This window comes from Balaenoptera acutorostrata, chromosome 12 (assembly GCF_949987535.1).
Source record: "Balaenoptera acutorostrata chromosome 12, mBalAcu1.1, whole genome shotgun sequence".
Classification (NCBI taxonomy): domain Eukaryota; kingdom Metazoa; phylum Chordata; class Mammalia; order Artiodactyla; family Balaenopteridae; genus Balaenoptera; species Balaenoptera acutorostrata.
The window spans coordinates 28770715-28793503 of record NC_080075.1 but is presented as its reverse complement, the minus strand read 5'-3'; the positions used below and the strand labels follow the sequence as shown (position 1 = coordinate 28793503).

The 22789-nt window shown below is 39.7% G+C and overlaps 1 protein-coding gene and 1 pseudogene across 4 annotated transcripts in view; one reads left to right on the top strand and one right to left on the bottom strand.

Moving 5' to 3' along the window:
• SLC4A5 (solute carrier family 4 member 5) overlaps window positions 1-22789 on the bottom strand; it is a 132766-nt gene that overhangs the window by 103601 nt on the left and 6376 nt on the right. For 3 of the 4 annotated variants that reach the window (XM_028168253.2, XM_057557983.1, XM_057557982.1), the window contains exon 1: window positions 22368-22579. The exons of the other annotated variant lie outside the window; for it this stretch is intronic. The gene's annotated coding sequence lies outside the window, so the exon portion shown is untranslated. Of the gene's footprint in view, window positions 1-22367; window positions 22580-22789 lie in introns of those variants that run through there. 4 annotated transcript variants of the gene reach the window in all.
• LOC102999855 (chromobox protein homolog 1-like) lies at window positions 16759-17314 on the top strand (annotated as a pseudogene).

Below are 22789 nucleotides of genomic sequence, written 5' to 3'. Positions count from 1 at the left end.
AGGTGCCTTGGTTTATACACAAATACTATGCCATTTCATATAAGGGACTTAAGCATCGCAGATTTTGGTATGGAGTGGGCGGTCCTGGAACAAATGCCCCACAGATACCAAGGAGTGACTGTATATATAAATAAATATATAAATATATATTTATATATATGTGTATAATAAATATATTATATATACATATATTTGGAAACTAAAAATAATTTCTAATGATGGGCTTAACAGGAAATCACAATGGAACTTATTACATATTTAGACTTGAATTACAACTTGAAACTTGTGGGATACAATATACTTTGAGAAAAAATGGAGAAAGGAAAGAAAGAGGGAGGGAGAGAGGAAAGTAGAAGGAAAATAAATGTGATAAGCATTTAACTAAAGAACCTAGAAGAAAACGAGAGAGAAAAGAAAGTAGAAGAACTTAAATATAAAAGATGAAAGCAACAAATAATGAAATAGAAAGCAACTGAGCATAGAGGTGGTTCATAAATCTAAAGGCAATTATTTGAAAAGATTATTAAAATAGGCAAACCATGCAAGACTAATCAACAAGAGAAGAGAATATTCATACGTAAACAACATTTGGAATGAAAAAGGGATGTAACTAAAAATATAGTAGAGAATTTAAAAATTATAAGTGAATGCCATGAAAAACTTCACGCCAATACATTTTAACTTAGATAATAATAACAGCTACTGTTGCAATGTGCCAGGCATTATTTTAAATGCTCTGCTCTGCATGTATGACTTACTTGAATCTTTGCTATAAGTAACATTGTTGTTCCCATTTTACAGATGAGGAAACTGAGGCACAGAAGGCATAATTGACTGCTCAAAGGGGGGAACAGCAATTCAAACCCAGACTGCCTGTTTCTGGAACTATAGCTCTTAGTCACAAGGCTAATAAACAGATAGTTGATTAGAAAAGTAATAGAAATGATCAAATAACTTTAAAGAATTAGAAACTCCAAATTAACCAATAACTGAAATGGTTACGGGAAAGGCATCACAACCAGTCATATATTGATAATTATTGAAGCTGCTTTGTAGGGACAAAAGGATCATCATATTATTTTTTCTATTTTTATTAAGTTTGAAAATTTTCTGTAATGAGAAGAAAAATAAACACCAGAAGCATATAGTTTGTTTTTTTTTCATGTTTTATCTGAATCTTCAAGTATATATAGTCTCTAACTTATACAAAATTGTTCTCAAAAGTAGAGAAAGGGGAGTTGGAGGTAGTCGTTACACCTGAACACCAGGAGAGAGGATGGGGCCGAAAACAGGAGAGTTGGTTGAAAATCTTCATAAGGACTAAGTTAAACCCTCAGATCTTGCTCCTAGGTTCAGTCTCCTAGAATGGCTCCCCTATCCCAGAAGATGGAAAGTTAACTCACATGGCCCTTGGATAGTTGAGAGCAAGAAGGTGTCATTTCACTGGGGGAAAAAAGGATTTAATTAAAGATAGTGAGCCACTCAGCCCTCTCCTAGAACAGTAATGAAGCTTACACACTCCAGGAAGGAGACTGGAGGACTTAAAGATTCTGACATTTTGGAGATCTCTAACAAAATGGTTAGGGCTCCACCCAATTGCCCACCTTGAGTCTATCATTCAAGAAGTCCAGGCTGTCAAACAGCTGTTTAGCAGCTCCACTCCAAATTATGATGGCCAGCAGAATCATCAGAATGACACAGACCAAAACAAACAGGAAAAGACAAAGTCCAAGAAAACAGGAGCACTGCAAGCAGCCAAAGAACCACTTAAAAACCATATAATTAACATCTTCAAGTGGACTAGAAAAAAAACATTGTATCCATGACAAAAAGAAAAGCAGAATGCTATAAACCTGGAACTTTTAAAGAATAAGAAAGAACTCTTGGAAATTAAAGAGATGTTAGAAGAAAACTTTCAATACAAGAGTTGGAACATGAAGTTGAAAAAATACATCAGATAACAGAGCACAAATACAAAGAAAAATTTTAGGAAAAAGACAAGGAAATCAGGGGATCAATCCAGGGGTTCCAAAATCAAAGTAGTAGGAGTTTCTGAAAGAGAAATCAGGAAACATGGTAGAGAGGAAATTATTAAGAAAATGACATAAGAACACTTCCCAGAACTGAAGGATTTGAATCTCCTGATTGAAAGGGGCTGCTGAGAGCTCAGAAAAATAATTTTTTTAAAAAAAATCCACTCCAGGACTTCCCTCGTGGCTCAGTGGTTAAGAATCCTCCTGCCAATGCAGGGGACACAGGTTGGAGCCCCGGTCGGGGAAGATCCCACATGCCATGGAGCAACTAAGCCCATGCGCCACAACTACTGAGCCTGTGCGCTAGAGCCCGTGAGCCACAACTACTGAAGCCCACGCGCCTAGAGCCTGTGCTCTGCAACAAAGAGAAGCCACCACAATAAGCCCGTGCACTGCAATAGAGTAGCTCCCGCTCTACGCAACTAGAGAAAGCCCGTGCACAGCAACGAAGACCCAACACAGCCAAAAATAAATACATACATGCATACATACAAAAAATCCACTCCAACTCACATCATCATGAAGTTTTAGAATATTACATATAAAGAGAAGACCTTAAAAGCTTCCAGAATAAGAATAGAATTCACCTACAGATAATCCACCATGAAAACTGGCATTGATTTCTGAATAGCCACAGTGGAAGCTATAAGACAAGGGATTCATGCCTTCAAAACTGAGGAAAAATTATTTCCAACCTAGAATTCCAGTCCTAACTAAGCTATCAATCAAATGTGAGAATAGAATAAGGACATTTTCAGACATGAAATGTCTCAAAAATTTTCTCAGGAAGTGATTGAAGCAAGATGAAGGAACATCAAAGAAAGGAATATGGCATCTGGGAAATGGGATTCACCACAAAAGATTGGCACAGGTAGGTCCTAGGAGGGGAGCTGTGCAGCAGTCCAGGGAGCAACAGGTGCATCTTAGATCAGGCTCTGGACAGGATGTCTCCAAGGAGAACCTAGAACTGATCAATTATCTGGATGTATTTGACTATTTCGACAGGGTACCGAGATTCTACCAAGAATAAAGAATTGTAGAAAGGAAAAGTAATCATGGTACATTATGCAAGTCAACTGTGAGCAAAATTTATACAGTCATAATAAATAAAAATAAATGTTAATTTTAAGAAAAATTATGATATAAGCAAAGTTGGTTTTCCACTAATATGCACCAGTATGGCTTCTGTTTGTGGCTGGTATCCATTCTTATTGGTTAGTGTTGGTGCCATATTGGTTGTGAAATATTTTGAACGTCCCCACTGGATATAACTATTTGGGGATGATGGGGAAACAAAGTGGGGCTGTGTGCATGGAGGCACGTGTGGAGGACACTGCTAGCTACCTGCCTGATGTCTGTCCCCTCTTCTGTTCTTATTTTGTTCAGGGCAGCAATGTGGCCAACTGAAAATAATCATTTCCCCCAGATGCCCTTCAGCAATCCCTCTCTAAAGAGATATAGGTGAAAGAACCTGGAGAAAGATTCCCTTCCTGGATAAATCCTCTCCAAAAGAAACCCCCTTCATTATTCCTTCTTCTTCCTCCCTCCCTGAATAGGGTTGCTAGATTTAGCAAACAAAAATACAGTTTCTCCAGGTTAAATATGAACTTCACATACACAATAAATAATTTTTAGTATAAGTATACCCCATGCTCTATTTTTTAATTAATTAATTAATTTATTTATTTATTTTTGGCTGCGTTGGGTCTGTTGCTGCGTGCAGGCTTTCTCTAGTTGCGGCAAGCGGGGACTACTCTTCGTTGCAGTGAGCAGGCTTCTCATTGCGGTGGCTTCTCTTGTCATGGAGCACGGGCTCTAGGCGTGCGGGCTTCAGTAGTTGTGGCGCATGGGCTTTGTTGCTCTGTGGCATGTGGGATCTTCCCCGACCAGGGCTCGAACCCGTGTCCCCTGCATTGGCAGGCTGATTCTTAACCACCGCACCACCAGGGAAGTCCCCCCATGCACTATTTGAGACATACTTATACTAAAAAACTATTCACTGTTCATCTGAAATTCAAATTTAACTGGGCAAACTGTATTTTATCTGGTAAACCGTATTATATCTGGCAAATTATATTTCATCCTTATATCTAGAGCCTGGAACATGATGCCTGGAAGTGCAGCAGCCATCTTGTCATCATGGGAGTGAAGGCTATATGCTGACTATGGATACAAGGGACGAAGGAGCCTGTGTCCTTAACATCTTCAGTGAACCACTCTACCAGCACTGGACAGCCCACACTTGGACTTCTTTTTACGGTGAAAAATTAAACCACTAAATTTATAGTTAACTTTTTTGTTACTCAAAACCACAGCTGAATTAAAAGACTCTGGGCAAATAAGATTGGGTTCTGCTAGTAAGGAAAACAGGGAGAATGGGCACTGAGTGCTCATCTAGAAGTGTCTGCTACACTTTCCAACGTTCGTTCCTTCCTCTCCTTGCCTGTTTATAGAACCCCATTTTGCTCAGGTAGAGACACAGGGCCCTTGATTGCTATACATACCTTCCCCAACCGCAGACATAAATTGTGATCTGTCTAAACCATTCATTGTAATCTTATGGCCCTTGGCCAGTAAATGATCTTAGGAGTAGTCATGTGACCCTACCCTACCGAGCCAATGAGATTTAATGGAAGTCTACTGGGTAGGGTTTCCAGGAAAACTTTTATCTTCCTAATAAAAAGTGACAGACACAGTTAGAATGCATGTTTTGCCCTTTACCTTCCCCCTTTTCCTGCACAGACTCTAGGCATGAGACTTCTAGATGAAGCAGTCATCTTGCAACAATGGTGTGACAGGTATGAAAACCAAAGGCACAGGCTAAGGACAAAGCAGAAGGCTAGAATAAACTTGGGCTCCTGATAAAATCACTGAGCTCTAGACTGTTTATCTCTGGTCTTCCTGTTATGTGAAAAGAAAAAATCTACCTAGTATATTTAAACTACTAGCCAAGTTTTATGTTACTTTTAGCTGAAGGTCTTCCTAACTGATACATAATGGAAAGCTATAGGGAGTTTAAATGAATTAACTAGATCTCTATGTATCACGTGTATAAAGCTCAGTAACATAATGAATTAAAAAAGCAAGTTGTAAAAAGATACAAACAAAATGACATTATTTATGTAAAACTTTAAAACACACTGCCAATGTTATTTATTGCTACATTTATAAGTAATAGAAGCATAAAATCATGCAGAGGAATGAGACACACTAACTTCAGTTTACATCTGGGGACAGGTAAGGTTTAATGGTGATGTTTCAGCTGTATCTTTGATATTTTTGATAGATAGATATAGATATGAAGCAAATATGATAAAATGTTAACATCTGCTAATTCTGGACAATGACATATAACTATCATTCTACAGGTTTGAAATATTTTATTATTAAAATTTTAATTTTTTAAATAAATAAGATAAATAATAAATAAGATAATTCCCCAACACTATGACATAGTAGTCTCAAATAAAATGGGCCAACTGAGTACTCTACACAAAGAATGATTGGGAAGAAAAATCCTCACACTTTGATATGTCATTATGAAATTTTAGAATATTAAGTGTGAAGAAAAGAAAAGTCCTAAAAACTTTTAAAGAAACAGGAACAGGTCACCTATAAATGAATAAAAATCAGACTATCAGAAGACTGCTCTTCAGGAACTTAGACAAGAGAAGATGCCGGACCAATGCCTTCAAAATTCTGTGGGAGAATAGTTTCCAGCCTAGCATTCTCTATTCAGCCAAACCACTGGTCAAGAGTGAGGGTAGAAGACAGTTTAGGATATGCAAAAAATAATTTCACTTCTCTCTCATATCTTCTTAGGAAGTTATGTATGTATAATATATATTACCTCCATGAACAAAGAAGGGGAAGACAATGGGATCCAGGAGAGAGGGGTTGAAACAGAAGAATAATGAAGGAAGGTCCCTGGACAACAGCTGTGATATAGCCCTAGAGAGCAGTCAGTCCTCAAAATAGCTAAAAATGAGGTTTCAGAAGGAACCACCAAGGGAAAGATGAAATTCAAGAGACTTTATACACTCCTTGAGAATTTGAAACAACTTAAGGAAGTGACAAAGACAGAAAGTGCAAAGAGGAACTTCGCTGGTGGTGCAGTGGTTAAGAATCCACCTGACAATGCAGGGGACACAGGTTCGATCCCTGGTCTGGGAAGATCCCACATGCCACAGAGCAACTAAGCCCATGTGCCACAACTACTGAGCCTGCACTCTAGAGCCTGCGAGCCACACTACTGAGCCCGTGTGCCACAACTACTGAAGCCCACATGCCTAGAGCCTGTGCTCCACAACAAGAGAAGCCACTGCAATGAGAAGCCCACACACTGCATAAAGAGTAGCCCCCACTCGCCGCAACTATAGAAAGCCTGTGCACAGCAATGAAGACCCAAAGCAGCCAATAAATAAATAAATAAAATTTTTAAATTAAAAAAAAAGTGTAAAGAAAAAGAAAGGCAATTAGGAACACCAGGGAAAATTAAAACTGTAAGAAATAAAATGTGATTATGGTATATACATAATCATAAGAGCATAAACACTGATTTTTAACTAAAAACAGCAATGATATATCTACATTGGGAGGATAAAGAAGAGGAGATGGGTGTTGTGTATGATAGTTAAATAGTCACCTGTAGGTGACTGATATCTAACTTTGATAACTAGCAGGAGATTTATTATCATTATTATTATTATTTTTTTTTTTTAGAGGGGTGTAGGTAACCAACAAAAAACCCTAAAAGAATTCCAAGTGAGATATCAAGATGGCAGGCAGGAAGACACTGGGTTCACCTCCTCCCATGAACACATCAAAACTACAACTAAGAAATAGAGACACAGATGTAGAGAACAAACGTATGGACACCAAGGGGGGAAAGTGGCAGGGGGTGGTGGTGGTGTGATGAATTAGGAGATTGGGATTGACATATATACACTAATATGTATAAAATGGATAACTAATAAGAACCTGCTGTATAAAAATATACATAAAATAAAATTCAAAAAAGAAGAAATATTTACTAACTTTATGAACCAACAAATGAACAAATGAACTGCCTTCAGAATCTTTATTACATTAAAATTTTTCCTCAGTGGGGGGGGGGGGGGGGAAACTACAACTATATAGGGACTTCCCTGGTGGTCCAGTGGTTAGACTCCATGCTTCCACTGCAGGAAGCACAGGTTTGATCCCTGGTTGGGGAACTAAGATCCTGCATGCTGCACAGTGCGGCCAAAAACAGAACAAAAAACCCTGCAACTATATATAGAGTGAATCTCACTGAACTTGACCTGCGGACTAGCAAAACAGCTCTTCTACAACCAAGTTGTAAAGAAAGATCCACATGGAATCTGGTAGGAAGGGAGGAGAAACAATCTGCTCAGGATCTGCACACCTGGAAGGAGTGAAGCTAGTTCCAGGGCAGAGACCACCATTGCTGAGGCACACATCTGTGCACACTTGGGAGGGTGCAGGGCCATCCCAGCAGTGTGGCACCAACCCCACCAGCCCCAACCCAGCCTATAACCAAGGTGTGCACACTGGGGAAAGAATGAAACCAGCACAGAAGTGCAGCCCCAAGTCCTCAGATCCCAGGCATGCCTTCAGTGAAGGCCACCACACATGGGAGAAACAACTCCCTCAGGGTTCCTGCTTGAGCATAGGATAAGCCATGGCTTCAACCAGACTCTGGCTGTAGCCCCTCCAACTCCATCCCTACCTCCCACCAAGGTTGTGGTTGCCAGCACACCCTGGGAAGATACTGTCTTTGCTAACTTCAGATCCAGCTCTCCCACCAAAGCCACTGGGCACACACAGGCTGCACAGGGAGCTCCTACACAATGACATGCCTTCAAGACCAGGATAAGTAACTGTTCACCTAATTTCATAAAGACAGAGAAAGATAAACAATATGAGAAGACAGGAGATTATGTTTCAAATGAAAGAATAAGAGAAGGAAAAAAAAACAGGAAAAAACCCTAATGAAACAGAGCTAAATAATTTACTGATAAAGAGTTCAAAACAATAAGAATAAAAATGTTAAATGAACTGGGGAAAAAAATAGATGAACACAGTGAGCATTTTAACAAAGAACTAGAAAATATAAAAAAGAACCAGGGAGAGCTGAAGAATGCAATAACTGAAATGAAAAAGCCACTAAAGGGAATTAATAGCAGATTAGGTGATACAGAAAAACACATAAGTGATCTGGAAGATAAAATAATGGAAATCACCCAATCAGAGGAGCAAAAAGGAAAACAAATTTTTAAAAACAAGAATAGTTTAAAGGACCTCTGGAACAGCATCAAGCATACTAATATTCGTGTTATAGGGGTCCCAGAAGAAGAGAAAGAGAAAAAGGTAGAACATGTGTTTCATGAAATCATGGCTGAAAACTTCCTGAACCTGAGGAAGGAAACAGATATCCAGGTACAGAAATCACAGAGAGTCGCAAAGAAGATAAACCCAAAGAGACCCACAAGACATATTATAATTAAAATGGCAAAAATTTAAAGAGATACTTCTAAAGGCCACAAGAAAAAAAGGAGTCACATACAAGAGAAACCCCAGAAGGCTATCAGCTGATTTTCAGCAGAAACTTTGTAGGCCAGAAGGGAGTGGCATGATATAGTTTAAGTTCTGAAAGGAAAAAAACCCTACAACCTAGGACACTCTACCCAGCAAGGTTATCATTCAGAATTGAAGGAAAGATAAAGAGCTTCTCAGACAAGCAAAAACTAAAAGAGTTCATCAATACTAAACTGACCTTAAAAGAAATGTTAAAGGGTCTTTTCTAAGTAGAAAAGAAAAGGCTACAACAAGAAATAAGAAATTATAGGAAGGGAAAAATCCCACTGGTAAAGGCAACTATACAGTAAACACTGAGGCAACTATACAGTAAAAGCTGAGGATCAATCATTTAAATAACCTACCATGAAGGTTAAAAGACAAAAATTGTAAAAAATCAATAACCATAATAAACAGTTATGTTTATTATATGTTTACTATAACCATAATAAACAGTTAAGGCATAGACATGAAGATGTAAAATATGACACCCAAAACACAAAACATGGTGGGGGAGTAGAAAAATGTAGATCTTTTAGAGTGTGTTTAAAGTGAAATGATTACCAGTTTAAAACAAGTAGATATAGTTATAGGTCAACATATATGAACCCCATGGTAACCACAAATCAAAGACCTATAATAGAAAAAAACCTATAATAGATAAAAACTAGAGAGAAAGGAACACAAACATAACACTAAAGAAAATTGTTAAACCACAAGGGATAAGACTAAAAGAAGAAGAAAAGAACGGAGAAGAACTACAAAAACAGGTAACAAGATGGCAATAAATATACACCTATTATTAATTAACTTAAATGTCAACAGACTAAAAGCTTCAATCAAAAGATGTAGGGTAGTTGATTGGATTTTAAAAGAAAGACCCATCTATATGCTGCCTGCAAGAGACTCACCTCAAAGCTAAAGACACACACAGACTGAAAGTGAGGGGATGGAAAAAGATATTCCATGCAAACGGTAATGAAAAGAGAGCTGGTTTAGAAATACTTATGTCAGACAAAGTAGACCCTAAAAAAAAGTCTATGATAAACAACAAAGAATAGCATTATATAATGATAAAGGGATCCGTACAAGAAGAGGATGTAACATTTGTAAATATATGCACCTAATATAGGAGCACTAAATATATAAAGCAAATATGAACAGACATAAAGGGAGAAATTGACAGTGATACAATAATAGTAGGGATTTTAACACACATTACATTAATGAACAGATCATCCACACAGAAAATCAATAAGGAAACAGTGGCCTTAAATGACACATTAGACCAGTTGGAGTTAATAGATATCTACAGGACATTCCATCCCCAAAGAGCAGAATATACATTCTTTTCAAGTGCACATGAAATGTTCTCCTGGATGAATCACATACTAGATCACAAAACAAGTCGCAACAAATTTAAAAGGATAGATTAAAGCACAGAAATCTCTTGCATTCCTATACACTAAAAACGAAAGATCAGAAAGAGAAACTGGGGCTTCCCTGGTGGTGCAGTGGTTGAGAATCTGCCTGCCAATGCAGGGGACACAGGTTCGAGCCCTGGTCTGGAAAGATCCCACATGCCATGGAGCAAATGGGCCCATGAGCCACAACTACTGAGCCTGCGCGTCTGGAGCCTGTGCTCTGCAACAAGAGAGGCCGCGATAGTGAGAGGCCCACGCACCGTGATGAAGAGTGGCCCCCACTCGCCGCAACTAGAGAAAGCCCTTGCACAGAAACGAAGACCCAACACAGTCAAAAATAAATAAATAAATAAATAAATTTGTAAAAAAAAAAAAAAAAGAAAGAGAAACTAAGGAAACAATCCCACTTACCACTGCAACAAAAAGAATAAAATACCTAGGAATAAACCTACCTAAGAAGGCAAAAACCTGTACTCAGAAAACTAAAACACTGATGAAAGAAATCAAAGATGACACAAACAGATGAAGAGATATACCATGTTCTTGGACTGGAAGAATCAATATTGTGAAAATGACTATACTACCCAAAGCAATCTACAGATTCAGTGCAATCCCTATCAAATTACCAATGGCATTTTTCACAGAATTAGAACAAAAAATTTTACAGATTGTATGGAAACACAGAAGACCCTGAATAGCCAAAGCAATCTTGAGAAAGAAAAATGGAGCTGGAGGAATCAGGCTCCCTGATTTCAGACTATATTACAAAGCTACAGTCATCAAGACAGTATGGTACTGGCACAAAAACAGAAATATAGATCAATGGTATAGGATAGAAAGCCCAGAGATAAACCCACACACCTATGGTCACCTAATCTATGACAAAGGAGGCAAGAATATACAGTGCAGAAAAGACAGTCTCTTCATTAAGTGGTGCTGGGAAAACTAGACAGCTACATGTAAAAGAATGAAATTAGAACACTCCTTAACACCATACACAAAAATAAACTCAAAATGGATTAAAGACCTAAATTTAAGACCAGATGCTATAAAATTCTTAGAGGAAAGCATAGGAGAAACACTCTTTGATATAAATTACAGCAAGATCTTTTTTGACCCACCTCCTAGAGTAATGAAAATAAAAACAAAAATAAACAAATGGGACCTAACTAAACTTAAAAGCTTTTGCACAGCAAAGGAAACCATAAACAAGATGAAAAGACAATGCTCAGAATGGGAGAAAATATTTTCAAATGAAGCAACTGACAAAGGATTAATCTCCAAAATATACAAACATCTCATGCAGCTCAACATCAAAAAAACAAACAGTCCAATCAAAAAATGGGTGGAAGACCTAAACAGACATTTCTCCAAAGAAGACATACAGATGGCAAACAAACACATGAAAAGATGCTCAGCATCACTAATTATTAGAGAAATGTAAATCAAAACTACAATAAGGTATCACCTCACACCTGTAAGAATGGCCATCATCAAAAAATCTACAAACAATAAATGCTGGAGAGGGTGTGGAGAAAAGGGAACACTCTTGCACTGTTGGTGGGAATGTAAATTGATACAGCCACTCTGGAGAACAGTATGGAGGTTCCTTAAAAAACTAAAAATAGGGGCTTCCCTGGTGGCGCAGTGGTTGAGAATCCACCTGCGAATGCAGGGGACACGGGTTCGAGCCCTGGTCCGGGAGGATCCCACATGCCGCAGAGCAATTGAGCCCGTGCGCCACAACTACTGAGCCTGCACTCTAGAGCCCGCAAGCCACAACTACTGAGCCCATGTGCCACAACTACTGAGGCCTGCATGCCTAGAGCCCATGCTCCGCAGCGGGAGAGGCCACCGCAGTGAGAAGCCCACGCACCGCAGCAAGGAGTGGCCCCCGCTCACTGCAACTAGAGAAAACCCGCGCGCAGCAACAGAGACCCAACGCAGCCAAAAATAAAATAAATAAATAATAAAATTTAAAAAAAAAAACTAAAAATAGAATTACCATATGACCCAGAAATCCCATTACTGGACATATATCCTGAGAAAACCATAATTCAAAAAGACACATATACCCCAATGTTCATTGCAGCACTATTTACATTAGCCAGGTCATGGAAGCAACCTAAATGTCCATCAGCAGATGAATGGATAAAGAAGATGTGGTACATATATACCATGGAATATTACTCAGCCATAAAAAGGAACGAAATTGGGTCATTTGTAGAGATGTGGATGGGCCTAGAGTCTGTCATACAGAGTGAAGTAAGTCAGAAAGAGGAAAACAAATATCGTATATTAACACATATATGTGGAATCTAGAAAAATGGTACAGATGAACCTATTTGCAGGGCAGGAATAGAGACGCAGACCTAGAGAATGGACGTGTGGACACAGGGGGTAAGGGTGAGTGGGATGAATTGGGAGATTTAAATTGACATATATACACTACCATGTGTAAAATAGATAACTAGTAAGAACCTGCTGTATAGCACAGGGGGCTCAGCTTGGTGCCCTGTGATAACCTAGATGGGTGGGATGGGGGTGGGTGGGAGGGAGGTCCAAGATGGAGGGGATATATGTATACATATAGCTGATTCACTTCATTGTACAGCAGAAACTAACACAACATTGTAAAGCAATTATATTCCAATTAAAAAAATAAAGGATAGAAATTATGTGAAGAATCTTTTCTGACCACAACAGTATGAAACTAGAAAGCAATTACAGGAAGAAAAATGGGAAAAACACAGACACGTGCAGACTAAACAGCATGCTATTAAAAATCCAATGGATCAACAGAAAAATCAAAGAGGAAATCACAAAATACCTTGTAATAAATGAAAATAAAAAACACAACTTTCTGAAATCTATGGGATGCAGCAAAAGCATTCTAAGAGGGAAGCTTATAGTGATACAGGCATACCTCAAGAAACAAGAAAGATCTCAAACAACTTAACCTACCATCAAAAGAGATTAGAAAAAGAAGAACAAACAGAGCCCCAAGTCAGAAGAAGGAAGGAAATAATAAAGATCAGAAAGAAAATAAATAAAATAGAGACTCACCCCCAAAAGAAGAAAGCAAGAAAGAAAGGAAGGAAGGAAGAGAGAAAGAAAGAAAGAATCATTGAAACCAAGAGCTGGTTTTGTGAAAAGATAAACAAAATTGATGAGCCCTTTAGCCAGCCTCATTAAGAAAAAAGAGAGAGAGAAACCAAATAAGAAATGAAAGACAAGAAATTACAACCAATATCACAGACATACAATCATAAGAGAATACTAGGAACAGTTAAATGCCAACAAACTGGACAACCTAGAAGAAATGAATAAAATCCTAGAAACATACAATTTTCCAAGACTTAATCAGGAAGAAATAGATAATCTGAATAGACTGGTTACTAGTATTGCAATGGACTCAGTGGGTATTCCCTGGCAGTCCAGTGGTTTGGGCTCTGTGCTTATGTTGCAGGGGGCATGGGTTCAATCCCTGGTCAGGGAACTAAATCCCATATGCTGCGTGGCATGGCCAAAGAAAAGAAGTGGAATCAGTAATCAAAAAACTCCCAAGAAACAAAAGTCCAGGACTGGATGGCTTCACAGGGGAATTCTACCAAACATATAAAAAAGAGTTAATACGTATCCTTCTCAAACTATTACAAAAAACTGAAGAGGAAGGGACACTCCCAAATTCATTCTGAGGCCAAAATTACCCTGATACCAAAATCAGACAAAAATACTACAAAAAAGCCAATATTCCTAATGAATATAGATTCAAAAATCCTCAACATAATATTAGCAAATTGAATTCAACAATATATAAAAATGATCATGCACCATGATCAAGTGGGATTTATTGCATGGATGTAAGAATGGCTCAACATCCACAAATCAATCAATGTGATACACCACATTAACAAAAGGAAGGATAAAAATCACATGATCATCTCCATAGATGCAGAAAAAGCATTTGATAAAATTCAACACCCATTCATGACAAAACTCTCAACAAAGGGAATAGATCACAATATAATAAAAACATTTTATGACAAACCAACAGCTAATATCACACTCAAAGATGAAAAACCGAAAGCTTTTCCTCTAAAATGAGGATCAAGACAAGGATGCCCACTCTCACCATTTCTATTTAACATAGTATTAGAAATCCTAGCCACAGCAATCAGGCAAGAAAAATAAATAAAAGGCATCCAAATTGGAAGGGAAGAAGTAAAACTGTCACTATTTGCAGATGACATGATACTAAGTATAGAAAAACCTAAAGTCTCCACCAAAAAAACTATTAGAACTAATAAATACATTCAGTAAAGTTGAAGGATACAAGATTAGTATACAGATCTGTTGTTTTTCTATACACTAATAATATCAGAAAGAGAAAGAAAGAAAGTCCCATTTGCAATTGCATCAAAAAGAATAAAATACCTAGGAATAAACTTAACCAAGGAGGTGAAAGACCTGTACTCTGAAAACTATAAGAAACTGATGAAGGAAATTGAATATGATACAAATAAATGGAAAGATATCCCTGTTCATGAATTGGAAAAATTAATATTGTTAAAATGTCCATACTACCCAAAGCAACCTACAGATTTAATGCAATCCCTATCCTAATACCCATGACATTTTTCACAGAACTAGAACAACTAGTCCTAAAACTTGTATGGAACCACAGAGGACCCCTACTGAATAGGAGAAGATATTTGCAAGTGATATGTCTGATAAGGAGTTAATATCCAAAATATATAAGAGCTCATACAAGTCAATATCAAAAACACAAACCACCCAATTACAAAATGAGCAGAGGATCTGAGTAGATATTTTTCCAAAGAAAGTATACAGATGGCCAGTAAGTATGGGAAGATGTGCTTAATATCACTAAGCATCAGGGAAATGCAAATCAAAACCACAATGAGATATGACCTCACACCTGTCAGAATGGCTATTGTCAAAAAGACAACAAGTAATAAATGTTGGCAAGGATGTTGAGAAAAGGGAACTCTAGTGCACTGTTGGTGGGAATGTAAATTGGTGCACCCACTATTGGTGCAGTCTGAAGTTTCCTAAAACAATTAAAAATAAAACTACCATATGATCCAGAAATTCCACTCCTGGGTGTATATCCGCAGAAAACAAAAACACTAATCCAAAATGATACATGTGTCCCAGTGTTCATAGCAGCATTATTTATGATAGCCAAGATATGGAAGCAACCCATTTGTCCTTCAACAGGCAAATGGATAAAGAAGATGCAATACACACACACACACACACACACACACACACACACACACACTGGAATATTATTCAGCCATAAAAAAGAATGAAAATTTGCCATTTGCAATAACATGGAATGACCTGGAGGGTATTATATTTACTGAAGTAAGTCAGACAGAGAAAGACAAATACTGTATGTTCTCACTTGTATGTGGAATCTAAGAAATAAAACAAACCAGTGAATATAAAGCAGAAATAGACTCATAGATACAGAGAACAAACTAGTGGTTACCAGTGGAAAGAAGGGTGGGGGAGGGGCAAGATTGAGGAAGATAATTAAGAGGTAAAAATAACTAGGTATAAAATAAATAAGATACAAGGATGTAATGTACAGCATAAGGAATATACACAATATTTCATAATAACTTTAAATGGAGTGGGCTTCCCTGATGGCGCAGTGGTTAAGAATCCGCCTGCCAATGCAGGGGACATGGGTTTGAGACCTGGGCCGGGAAGATCTCACATGCCGTGGAGCAACTAAGCCCTTGCGTCACAACTACTGAGCCTGTGCTCTAAAGCCTGCGAGCCATAACTACTGAAGCCCGCACACCTAGAGCCCGTGCTCCACAACAAGAGAAGCCACCACAATGAGAAGCCTGTGCACCACAATGAAGAGTAGACCCCACTCGCCGCAACTAGAGAAAGCCCGCGAGCAGCAACGAAGACCCAACACAGCCTAAATAAATAAATAAATAAATCTATTAAAAAAAAAAAACTTTAAATGGAGTATAATCTTTAGAACTATCGAATCACTATGTGGTACACCTGAAATTATAACATTATAACTCAACTGTACCTCAATTTTAATAAATTTATTTATTTTATTTATCTTTGGCTGTGTAGGGTCTTTGTTGCTGCACACCAGCTTTCTCTAGTTGGCGGCGAGCAGGGGCTACTCTTTGTTGAGGTGTCAGGGCTTCTCATTGCGGTGGCTTCTCTTGTTGTGGAGCATGGGCTCTAGGCACGTAGGCTTTAGAAATTGTGGCACGCGGGCTCAGTAGTTGTGGCTTGCCGGCTCTAGAGCGCAGGCTCAGTAGTTGTGCCGCACAGGCTTAGTTGCTCCGCGGCATGTGGGATCTCCCCAAACCAGGGCCCGAACCCATGTCCCCTGCATTGGCAGGCAGATTCTTAACCACTGCGCCGCCAAGGAAGTCCTCTCTCTCAATTAAAAAAAATAATTCCAGATGCTGGTGGCGGCAGCGCAGAGTGCCAGGCTCTTTTGTTTGGCTGAGGGAAGGGCGGTTGGCCGGCGCCTGCGGAACGCCGCTTCAGTGAGGGGCTCGACCGCGGTGACGCGGCTTGTTGCTTTCCTGGTCCCCACTCCCCTGGCTGGCTGGACGAGACGCACCGGGAGTGCGGCACTGATTCCTCTCGGGTTCACGGGCACTGCTCTGAGCAGCGTCATTCTTTATACCAGAAAGCTGGCGGGCACCATGGGGAAAAGACAAAACCAGAAGAAAGTGGAGGAGGTGCTAGAAGAAGAGGAAGAAGAATATGTGGTGGAAAAAGTTCTCCACCGCCGAGTAGTAAAGGGCAAAGTGGAGTACCTCCTAAAGTGGAAGGGGTTCTCGGATGAGGACAACACATGGGAGCCAGAAGAAAACCTGGATTGCCCCGACCTCATCGCCGAGTTCCTGCAGTCACAGAAAACAGCACATGGGACAGATAAATCAGAGGGAGGCAAGCGCAAAGCTGATTCTGATTCAGAAGATAAGGGGGAGGAGAGCAAACCAAGAAGAAGAAAGAGAGTCAGAAAAGCCACAAGGCTTTGCTCGGGTTTGGAACCCGAGCGGATTATTGGAGCTACAGACTCCAGTGGAGAACTCATGTTCCTGATGAAGTGGAAAAACTCTGATGAGGCTGACCTGGTCCCTGCCAAGGAAGCCAAAGTCAACGTGCCCACAGGTTGTCATATCCTTCTATGAAGAAAGGCTGATGTGGCATTCCTACCCCTCGGAGGATGATGACAAAAAAGATGACAAGAATTAACTCCCCTGAATACCAGCCCCTGTCACATCTGACTGTGGGTTTCAAGGGGGGAAAGAAAGAGTTCTACTTGTCTTGACACCATAGAGGTGGCTTGAGAAGATGTACTTTGAAGAGCCAGTATAGTTTCTGTGCCGTACAGCAGCCCAAGTGCTTTAAAGCTGTTCCATGCTGTATAGTTTGCACACCCATTCCGGTGGAGGGGAAGGAGGGTCAGTGTTTCAAGGCAACCCATTCTGAACTTTGCTGAGAAAAGCAAAGGGCTTTCTATGAAGGACAAAACTTGCAGAATGGGATGTGGGAGAGCAAAAGATACTATAGGTCTTCAAAGAGCATCTCCACAACCCACAGCCTTCTTCCCAATAGTGTTAACTCTGCATTTTTACAGCGTAGCATGTATGTAGTTTTTGAGTATTACTGGTGTATTATTATTTGGGGTGGGAGGGATGGGGTGGGAAAGAAGGGTGATGGGTTAGGGTCATTTTTGTTAAAATATGGGGCCTGATTGGGGAAATGGTGAAACAAAGGAAAGAACAACTAATGATGATTTGGTTCTGTGTCCAGAATATTTCATCCTTTCAAAAAATGTCATTCGCAACCTAAATGAGGACTGTGAGAGACTGTTTAAAAGCTGTGAATGCCTGAAACTTAGAAGCCAAGGTGTTCCCTGCCTGAGCTTAATGCTGTTCCCAACAAAGGACTAAGCCAGTTAAGAAGTTACCAAAGCTGTCGTCTGTGGGATGGAAACTGGTTGAGGAGGAAAAGTCTTATTGGAGTGGATACACAGGCAGGTCATTCTGTCTTAGAGGTGATAATTCTTGAAATTGACAAGAAGACCCTTTCTTTTCCAATTATGAAGTTATAAATATCAGCTTCTCCACCCAAGCCACTGGCTGAAGTATTTGGGGAAGGGCAGAGGGTGGTATAGGAGGTGGGAGAGTAGGGAAAGACAAGGGCTGGTGCTCTTAGGGTGGAAAACTCTTGGAGCCTCTGTTTTTTGAACTTTGAAACCATTGGTGGCAGGGTTCAGTCACTGACAGTACAAGTTCACTGAATCACTTCAAGAGCTGAATGATTTCAGAAGCCCTGGTCTCAGGAGAAGATTAAATTTTCATACTGGGGCAGTGGCTCACTTTAAAACAAAACAAATTATTTTAATCCTAAGAATTAACTAAAACCCAAAACTCTGTCTTGAATCATGAGATCCATCAGTTCTGACATCGTCTAGACCTGCATCTAGAACTCCACTGTAAAACATTTTTAGGCATGTGTTAGGTTTCTGTGAAAATTTTGTTTAAATGTTAAGCTTCATACCAACACTGTCAGTTTTTGTCTTAATAAAACTATAGATTTATAATCAAAAAAAAAAAAAATTCCAAGTGACTGTCTTTGGGAATTAGAACTGTGGGGTGTGCAGAAAGCTGAGATGGAGTTCTGTTGCTTTTTATTATAAGCTCTTACATGTGTTACTTGATTTTTAAATTATGATTATATATTATTTTTACTTTAAACATTTTAAAACAAATAATTTAATATGTGCTCTCACTTTATGTGATAATTGTATTCCCTGAAAATCCATGGTTAAATCTGTTTGTTCAAAATGAATCATGATATTCAGGAGACCTACAAAAAAAGAACCTTTAAGACGGTGGTTCTCAAACTTAAGTGGGCATCAGAGTCATCTGTGGGGCTGATTAAAACCTGGATTGCTCAGCCCTACCCCAGAGTTTCTAAGTCAGCAGATCCGGGGTGGAGCCTGAGAGTCTGCATTTCCAGCAAGCTTCCAGTTGATGCTGCTGATGATGATCCAAGGACCACACTTTGAGAACCACGGTTTTAAGGAAATAGCTCCTAATTTATATTTTCTATTAAATTGAATCACCATACATGGAGTTTGCTTCACATGAGGTTTACATACATAACAATATCACATCTTTTCATTCAAACTGGGCATTGTGAACTGGTAAGCTTAGTGAGAACACACTGCTAGCTCCAATAGGTTGGTGATTTTTTGAAAATCACCTCCTCAGGCATAGCATGAGGAGTAAAGAGAAGCTGAGTAACAAATCCTCTTTCTCACAAAGACCACCTCCAACCACAAAAGGGAAAGGCCATGTGACCTAGGCTGGCCAATAAAACACTCCCTAGTCCCCAGTCAGAGATTGATTCAGAGATGACCCCATGGCCAAAGCTGAACCAATCAGAATTCTTCCCAGGACATTTCCACTTGAGCCATCCAAAAACACTGCCTTGTTCTGGCTCTTGCTCTGGTTCTGGCATTGTGAAGCTTATAAGCTTGAGGGGCTACTATCTCGCCTGCCCTGTGGAAGGATGCATCCAAAGAAAGTAGAGAAACAGTTCTGATAACACTGTAACTCCCTGAGTCAGTTAATTCTGACTGGCCTTCTCAGTTGTGTTGAGCTGATAAATTCACTTTACTTTTTCTCATGTTTGAGTTGGGTTTCTGACACTTGGAGTCAATAGTTCCTGAATAATACAAATGAAGTAAGAGTTTTCCAACATGTTTTAAAAATGTGTTTTTTCATATTTGAAGTTCTATGGATTTTTCAGATTGGAAACCAAGCAAAAATGAATACAAAATGATAATACAGATGCAAATAGAGATGAAAACTCTCCAGGGCTACAGAAGTATGGAGCTATAATGTAGCTCGTATTCAGGTAGATGCATAACTTTCAGTTCTGCACTAGCTGAGACCATTCCCTCCTCACCTCCTCTGTTCTGGGTCCTGCGTCCTCACAATTTGAGAGACGCTCCCTTCCAGGAGTATGCAGAAGTAGAAGAACCCAGGCTTCCCCAGATTCATCTTCAAAGGGAGCCATCCATTTAAAACAACTCAAGCAGACTGTTGACCAAATGGAAAGTGTTTAGATTAATTACTGCTCTGATTGGCAGCTACATGGCCCACCATAAAAATTCCCAATCATGACCTAAACTTTGAAACAGAAGCTCTATCTCCACCATTTCATATAATATATATTAATTGGCTGTCAAATATTTGTTTTCAAAATCTCATTTAATCCTGACTAAAATTCAGTGAGGTGCATAATTTTGATCTCCACGTTATAGATGAGGAAATGGAGATTCAGAAAATTAAGTAATTTTTCCTGAGTCACAGAGCCAAGCATGGTGGAGCCAAGAATCATATTGGATTCTCTGCTTCTGGGACCCAAGGAAGGAAGGAAGACAGGGAGGGAGGGAGGGAGGGAGGGAGGGAGGGAGGAAGATGAGCAAAGAAACAAAGAGATAGAGGAGGTCTGGAAGAAGCCTTCCACTTCTGGATTTCAGACCCTGCCTTAGGTCCCAACCATAAGCCCTCCCAATGGCCTTATACTAAACCCCATTTTCTCTTCAGCTAGCTTCAGTTGATTTGAGTTACTTGCATCCAAAGAGTATTAACCAGTACAGCTATCCACCTCAATATGTTGCCAAAGGAATTGTGTTAGAACACAGCAGCCCCAGCATGTAGCAAATGAAAGAACTTGTAACAGCAGTTTTACCTATACCAGCCCCTCCACTGCCCAACTAGCTCACCATTATCCTCCCATCCATCTTTAGATCATAGATTGTCTTGGGGGATGAGCATGGCTTTACAGTGAGGGATCAGACCAAATTCTCTTCTGTCCCAAGTCACTTAAGGGCCCCATTCCACTTTACTGCCCCTGCCACCAGTGTGAAATCACATCTGGGAACCCTGCAATTCCAAACCCTACTGACAAAAATCAATGCCTTAAGCCTGTAAGGCTAAGGACAAGAGTGCCACACCAGTGAACACTCAGGGCCTCTGCACAAGTAGCCTTCATGTCCACTGCAGCAAGGAGGTGGTGATACAGCCAGTCTTAAGGGCAGACAGTGTGTTTTGACCATCAAAACGCTGGTAATTGAATCACCTGCCATTTAAACACTCCCCCCACCCCACCCCCACCCCAACCTCCCTTCCACAAGGGCACATCAATTCAGTCCAACAAACTCACTTTGTTCCAGATGTTTGCACTAGACACTGCAAACAAAGAGAACAAAATAGTTTATTAGGGAAGAAGGGCAAAATATGGTAAAAAAAATCCTTCAGGTTAGACTTTCACATCTCTGGAAAAAAAAACTAGAAAACAAGTTGTGCCACATTCATCAAAAGTCAGCCTTTTGGGAGCTTTTCCTCCCACCCCATCTTTTAAGCCATTTGACCTTATTATACTATCTAAGAACATGGGACTAGCCCAACATGGTATCCAGTGAACTCCTCTGATAGCCCGAAGTATTTGAGAAAAGGACCTCCCCAAGGGCTCCTCTGGGTTTATTTTGTGAACTGAATTGACAAGAATGACATGGGGTCATACTGGGCTTTAAAAAAACTAAGCTAGAAGCCAGAGAAAGGCCACCTTCACAACCGATAGTTTATCCATTGCCTCTGGGCTTAGCAGACCCCTAAAATGCATGCCCTGGGAGAGGAAAGAAAAACAAGCAAACAAAATATCCCTAAGCAAACTTTCAGTAACAAAACCAGGTACCATATCCAAAACCTAACAACAGAAATGTCTAATAAAAGGAGGCTAGCCATTATTCAGTTTCAGTTCTGAGATGTTACATTAACAGATATAATCTATTTTCCCATAGTTTTCCGGGGAAGAGGCAAGTCTCAGGGGTTTTGCATACTTCATAAATACTTTAGTCAGTCTTGTAACTTTGGCAAAGACAATAGAAACTTATTTGCCTGGAAGAAAGAGTCTCAGTTCCATCAGATGAGAACAAAAGAGAACTCACCAGGGTGTCAGAGAGAATGAGTCTCCTGTCATTTCTGTTCATTTAGTGTGAGTTCCAAACCAATGAACTCAAGGCACCAAGATGACACACTATAATTTTTTAAAGGAAAGGCAAATATTCAATGCTCATTTGGAGGATTTACTCAGCTTTCATGCTATTCTCCTTCTCAGTGTGTGTAAAGCTCACTCTTAAATACTCTGTGCTCATACTGTAAAGCACATTTTCCCTTATCTGCATAGCTTTGTCTACTATCTCTGATGCTCCAAGCTGCAAACTTACCTTCAAGCTCTAAGCGTTGGAAACCACAATCCAAATCTCAGGGAGGCCAGAGCCACTCGTTCTGTTGCTCTTGGTTGGTGAGAAGGACTCTCTGTGATTTCCAGGCTGAACAGTATTTGGGGCATTGGAGATTGACTTGTGGGCTCAGTGGCGGCCAGCCATGTGACCAGGATGGGGGAAGGGACACTCCTGCAGTGTGAGGGACTGATGCCTGGTTGGCTGACAGACCAGGGTAGTGCAGGGTCTGAACAGAGCTGCCCAGGATCATAGCAGACATCTTTAAGTTTCTTCTTAGATTTTAACTTGGTGATTTTACATGGCAGTGTTGTTTCAGCCTGGATTTTGAAATGCTGGTTTATCTCCCTGCATGGTTTCTATCCCAGATCCTTTTGAATTCTGTCTTAGAGGGCTCTTAGAGGTAG